The sequence below is a fragment of the Zosterops lateralis genome (assembly GCF_965231275.1).
Source record: "Zosterops lateralis genome assembly, chromosome: 2".
Taxonomy (NCBI): domain Eukaryota; kingdom Metazoa; phylum Chordata; class Aves; order Passeriformes; family Zosteropidae; genus Zosterops; species Zosterops lateralis.
Window position 1 is genome coordinate 71911585 of NC_139763.1, and position 7155 is coordinate 71918739.

A 7155-nucleotide genomic window follows, 5' to 3' on the forward strand; every position below is an offset into this window, starting at 1 on the left:
TCTGTATCTCCTTAACACACATTTCCTAGCTCATAATTTGCAAAGTTTCAGTATATTTTCTCTAGATACAGTTTTGCAATCTTCCTAACTTTAAAGATCTTTGTGCTCTTCTAAAAAGCGATGAGACATGAAAAAAATAGTTGAAAATAATGAAAAAAACAAGAGACTGTAAAGACTAAGTGAAGATGACTCAGAAAAGCAATCACAAGTCCTAATAGTATCTTCAAAGTCATGTTATAAGTGATGAGAGGGTAGCTTTTTTTAGTTCTTTACTGAATTTCCACAGAAAAGTAATTTCTTAGAAGCCTGTTTATTCTGTGGAACATGGCCTTGCATGACGAAGTGTTTTAATTCTTGATTTATTCTTGAGGGACATATTTGCTCTCTCTCAATGAGCTGTAGAAATGTGGATCCATTATTTATGTGATATAACCCAGCTTTCTGACCTATTCTATGTACTTTTTTATTAAACATACACTTTTATCAAGGAATGAACTGAATTTCATAGCATGGCCAAAACCATCAGTAACATGACAATACCCTCATTGTTCTGCAACTTAACCTAATGTGGGATGAAGCAATTCCTTCTTTTGTTTATTCTTGACCTCATGACTTGTTTTATTTGATGCCCACAAATTCTCATACTGAAACAAACAGGGAAAAATTGTTCTATACCAACACTTGGGATTTTGTTTTAAGTTTTAGTTGTAATAACTAGCCATGATCTATAAGTTATTGGATTCCTACATGTTCCACAAAAAACACAGCAAATGTCTAGACTAAGCCTTCTGCCCTGCTGGACTCCTTTTGTAACAGGAATTGTGTGAAGATGCAGTCTACAAGAAGCTGCAGAATGGGAGTAGATCTATAGGGTAACTCTGGGTTATATCCTGAGGTCACCATCATCAGTAGCAAGGCTTTTCAGAAATTTTAGGTGCTGCTGCTATGTCAGTGTAACAGTTTACAGTGATCACAATACAGATCTTTTATTCTGTTCCTCCTGACCCTGCAGCATCTGGCCCTACACTGCCCCTGCCTTTCTCCTGCAAACCAGAACAGATGTTACTTGCAGAGGCTCCTTTCTCTAGTAGAAGGAGCAGAGCCTTGAAACTCTCTGCATTTTCACTTCCTTTTCTCTGTCTTTTGAAACACCTACTTCTTCTCAGAGCAGACTAGAGTATTCAGTAGAGATTCTGCATGTCCTAAAAGAGGAAGAGGATGACAAAATGGATCCTGTGAGACAGGAGAGGTGAACCCAGAGGAATCTGAAAACCAGTCTGCTTTGTGGCACCCAGTATCAGAAGTTATTTTCAATCATAGAGTCAATTATAAAATACCAGGTTAGAAGGGACCTCAGGATCATCTGGTCCAACCTTTCTTGGCAAAAGCGTGGCCTAGGCAAGATGGCCCAGCACCCTGTTCAGCCAAATCATAAAATCATTGTCCTATGTTGGGCAATCCACTTCCCTGGAGATGTTATTCCAGTGATTCATTTTCCTCATTGTGAAAAATGTTCCTCTTGTGTCCAATTGGAATCTCCCCAGGAGTAACTTGCACCCATTACCTCTTATCTTTTCCATGTCACTCTTTGCAAAAAGGCAGTCTCCATTTTCTTGGTAGCCACGCTTTAAATACTGGAACATGATGATAAGGTCTCCTCTAAGCCTTCTTTTCTCAGGGCTGAACAAACCCTGTTCTCTTAGTTTTTCCTCAAATGGCAGGTTTCCCAGTCCTTTGATCATCTTTGTGGCCCTTCTCCAACCTGTTCACTTTTTTTTTTTTTTTTTTTTTTTTTTTTTTTTTTTTTTTTTTTTTTTTGTAGTGGGGATCAAAACTGAGCACAATATTTTAGAAGACATCCTATATCCTCCATGGTACAAAAATGACAGTTCTGCAATGGCATGGACTGTTTCTGCAAAAGATTGTAGTAAGACTGAAACACTTATGACTTCATGATACTTATTTTTAACTGGTATCAGTGAAAGAGTCACAAAGTATCACTCATCACTACGGCAGGAAAAACATGTATGGAAGGATTTCTGAGAATGGTTTGCTCTTATTTCTGATCTTTGCTGTATTTACTTACATAGAGTGAAAAAACCTTGTTATTTCATTAGCTTCTGTATGTCTGTCCCCAGTACACTATTTGTTCAGATAAGGAAGAAATAAATCATTCAAATCAGCTGTAAGTACCTGTTCTGTACAGCTATGCTATACTTGCATTCTGGTAAGCAGCAGCTACATGACTTCTCCAGCCTTGGTTAGGCACGGGGCTTCCTACAGAGGTATCTTTTGTGCTGAACAAAATCATGCCAGTATTCAAATTTCTTTACAGAGAGTCGAATGGAAGAACCTGATTGACCTTCCCTTTCACATGCTGGAAAGTGCCAACAACTTAAATTTAATAAAGCACATAAGGCAATGCCCAGTCTTACTTCACTCTATGACCTGAGTTACAGACATAGCCAAAGAGCAGCGTTTTCTTGCAGTGTCTCCTTCTGTAGGAGGCAGAAAGGCCAAGAGCTTTGGCTTCCCCTCTGGCGGATTCAGTGAGGAAATGGTGGGAGAAAATGCAGATTTGCCTATGAACTTGGCATTGTATCGACACCAGGTGCTGATTTTAATAGCTGTGTCATCTTCTGAGATAAACAGTGATCAGAAGCAGGTTGGCTGATACTATGTTGTCAGGCTATGTGCAGGCTGCCATCAGTTCTGTCATGCTGAACAGCAAGCACTTCTCTCAAGTGCTGCCTGGAGATATTCTGGTAGGAGAAAGAAAATTTGTGTTGCTGGGCATTTGTGAGGCAATTAATCCTATGGTTTACCCAACCTGCATGAGCAATGTTGATGAGCAAGCATCTTACTGGGACAAGGGAACAGCTAGAACAAACCATTTTATATGTGTGCTCTTTATTTCACTGCCTATCTCTATTGGGTAAATATGCATAAATAATTAAAAAAATAAAGAATAAGTATTATTGCATTTTATACCTCTTCTTCAGCCCCAGAAAAAAAGAATGAACAAACACTGGTAAGGAGGCAATGATGGGACATCTGATATCTCTGAGACTCATATATCTAAGGGACAAGGGGGGATCTTACTACCGCCTGATAAATGTACAGGACAACTATTCATTGTTCATTCAGAGAGCCCAACCTGTTTCTAGTGCCCTGTACCTGGAGGGAGATCTAATTACTCAAAGACTTGGTGCTTGGTGGTGCTAGAATTTTGGCTGATTGAAAACAAGAGGCTTTTGTTCTGTAAACCTGCCTGAATAGTGAAGTGCCCAGTACTGTTCATGCTATTTGTGCTGCCAAGAAAATCTTTAGCCAGCAGTGGGTTCAGGATATACTTGATGACAAGCGTGGCTTTAGGAACCCTCAGAATACCACTACTGTCTGGATGTATCAAATACTAGTCATTTGAGGTATTGTTGTGTGATTTCAAATACACTAATTTCCTAGACTCATTATGTTGATAGGAGTGTGCAGACACAGGCCAAATCCCATTACATAGAGAGTTTGGCTTCATGACAGCTGTCTTTTCTTGATGGTGGCCCACACTTCACTCTAAGAATGAAAGCTAGTGGAAGATGCTAAATCACTGGAAAATATCTCTAGCACAGAGGTCAGTGGGCAGAGTGGCAGGTGGACACAGTGAAAGATGTGCTGAAGTTTGCATTATGATAATCTGTAATTAAGATGTTTGTTATGGTATTTATGAAAATGGACAGAGATTTACAGATTAGTGCTACATTTTCATGCAAGACTCACAGCAGAGTAACTTTGAAAAGTATTGGACCTTGCATAATGTTACAGTAACTCAGAGACTTACAATATTACAAATAGCAAGTGCTATAATAAAAACCCTATCTTTTGCAACATGAAATGTTCTGACGTAAGAACCTTTTAGAATCCTTAGTGCCATAAATATGTTTGATTATGCTATTGGCACTATGATTTACTGCAACATTTTCACACTGTGAAAAGCTTATCTTTCAGCCAGCTATGGGAAAGTGACTTAACTGCCAGTAGTTTGGGGCTGTACCAACACGGTGTGTAGATTAGCTCTGCACATCTGCTCTTCCCTCAGCCCTGCTGGTTCAGCCTGGCCAAAGCTCAGTGTTACCTGGCTCAGATCACACAACGGTTTTGTATGTGTGCTGACTCCTTTGCTGAAAAACATCATGCCTGCATGTCCTGCTCAGCAGAAAGCCCTTCGTCCTTCTGTCCCAAGCCTGTGCAGCCCCTGGAGCCCTGCCTGCATGGGGAGATGCTGCCCTGGGTCACCGGGCAGTGAGCACTGGCTGCCTCCAGCTTGGGCTGTCTGGTGGGGCAGGGATCTGCTCTGAGCCAGGGAGCAGGTACTGCCTGCCATCCTGTGGGAAGGGCAGTGTGCAGCACACCATGTGCTCCCTGATTCCTTCTGCCTGACACACTTCAAGACAGACAGAATCAGTATAAATAATTGTACTGCTTACTGGATTTTTAATCCTTTGAAAATCATGATAATACTGTGTGTGTCTTGCCATTTTGATATCCACAGATTTCATGTGTCTGTTCCTCAGCATACACACTTTAAAAGAGACATGAGTGTTGGAAGACTGTGTAGAAGGAGGAGAGTATAAGCTTTACATTTTGGGAACTGGTAATCTCTCTGGTTTAAAAGGCTTTGATAGCTACCTTTTAATTAAGGATGTGCCAACAGTAGTTTTCATCCCTATTTCACAAGAAGTGTAGTTCTGTTCCAAGCTGTATTTTAATGTCATGATATGGTTGCCCCAACTACATTTTAGAGCTAGGCTCTTTCTCTTCATGCTGAAACATACAGAAACTTATGTGGAAATAGAAGGTATTGTGGACATGATTCACATTTGTCTGTCGTTATGCTCATTTCATCTTCATCTTTTGTGAATAGCATTTTGTATTTCCAATAAGTGATTTAACTTAACCGCTGCCTTCCACAGAAGCTCACAGTTAAACTTTACATGTATTTTACTTCCCTTTAATTATAAAAATATGGCAGGTTAGTTTGTAATTAAAGATAATGATAATGTTGTTTGATACCTTGTGGGAGAAAGTTTAAATATTTCATGACCAAGGAGTTCTAGACAGGAGGGCAGCAAAAATAGCCGAAGGTTCTTTTTTCCTCTCTCTTCTGGCATGGAGAACAAAGATAACAACCCCCAGGAAATTTGGTATGTAAACGAAATGCAGCAAGTTGGCAAAAGCTGAAGACTCACTGGATGCAAGCGAAGAGAGGTAGCATTGAAAACCACACAAATGAGCTCACAACAGATTTTGAGACCCACCTCCATGAGGTCACTGCACTATTCCCAGCTAACTGCTTGTGTTCTCCCAATGGAGACAGCATGAACAGTGCATCAGGGGCTTCTGCCCAGATCTACCTCTTAGAAGCACAGAATCATAGAACATCCTGAGTTGGAAGGGATCCATAGGGATCATTGAGTCCAACTGCTGGCCCTGCACAGGACAGCCCAAGAACTACATCACATACCTGAGAGAGTTTTCCAAAGACTTCTTGAGCTCTGTCAGGCTGGTGCTGTGACCGCTTCCCTGGGGAGCTGTTCCAGTGCCCAAACACCCTCTGAGTGAACAACCTTTTCCTAATATCCCACCTAAACCTCTCCTGACACAGTTTCTTTCACTTGATTTAATCTGTGCATAAAAAGGGGTGATCAAAATGCTAGACTTGGCACAAAAGTGGCAGAGACTTTGTTTTAGATCCCCCTTGAAGAATCCTTCTTTCAAAGAAATGGAACAGACAGTTGAAGCTCCTAGTTGCTGGTGAATGACATCTTTGCATCCTCATGATTAAAAAAAAAATCTACTATAGACAAACATGTACATGTGAAATTATTTTGTGTTTTGTCAAGGCTGAATGTTTCTTGAAAAGCTTGTTTTATATCTGATATTCAGGCATAATGAAATTTTCCTGCATCTGTGCTAATTGTGTCTTTATAAAAGAGTGAGGGCCACTCTTTCACAACTCACTATCACTATTTGAAAATTCAACGTATCATCCTACCATATAAATTACCTTGGCCATTCCTGTTGTTTCAAACTATGGATGCTCAGCAATTTATGTACTTGATGTACCTCTGGAGGTTTAAATTCAGCCCATTCTTTTTGCATGTGAAGTATGCTGATATATGTGGAAGACAACACAAGAATGAAAGAAAAGAAGGTTCTTAACTCAGCTGTAAAGAATAGACATAAATCAGTCTGTTCTGACTGTGTGGGTTAAATGTCACTTGCTGAAGTTGTGGGGTGGACTGAAGACTGGATAACTTTCACTGAGTTTGGAAGACTTGATAATTTATTTTGTAAAAATTTTGTAAAATATGCTTTGTGAGACATTGAGAATCTTTAAAAACTCTGTTACAGGGATGTTTTGTCTACAGCTATTTTAGAAGGCAATAAAGTATACAGCTGAGATCACATTTAAACTATATTTGTAATATTGGCTTGATTTTTAAACATTTTTGATAGATGTGGCTGGTTCTTTGTGAATACTTTTGGGCAGGGAAAGTGGGACTATTAGTCATAATTCCCTACATTCTTAAAAGTTTCTTGAATACAAAGAATGAGAAAAGTACAATTGCATGCTGACTCTAGAGGGACTGGAGAGGGCAAAGAAACTTAAATAACACTTTCTCTGGAAAGACCAAAGCTTATCCCTTGATGTGGGTTTGCCACAGCAGAATCATCTAGAAAGGTTTTGGATATTCCTGTGGGGCCCCACCATTGCTCTGCCATTTTATTTTAACAAAATAAAAGGGTCTTTAATAATATAACATGTGAGATTATCCACACGTTGTCCTTTGGGGATGTGAGTGCAGTATTTGTGGGCATGGTGAGATGACTTTCATTTAGGAATACTTTTTGATGTCTGTGCTGGCCTTAGATGGTGCTGTTAGTCAGTGCTGCCTCACAGAGGTCTGAAGCAAAAGCCCATGTCTTCCCTTTCTGGCAGGTGCAAAGAGCCTTATGTACATCTCAGTGAACCGCTGTAATGGACAGAAGTGCCCTGAGGTATCTGAAGGATACAGCTCACCAGAGCTTTCCACCCTGTCCAGCTGAATCATTTCAGCCCATAGAAAGGAGACTGCTGAGGGTGGCTTTAATTGTTAC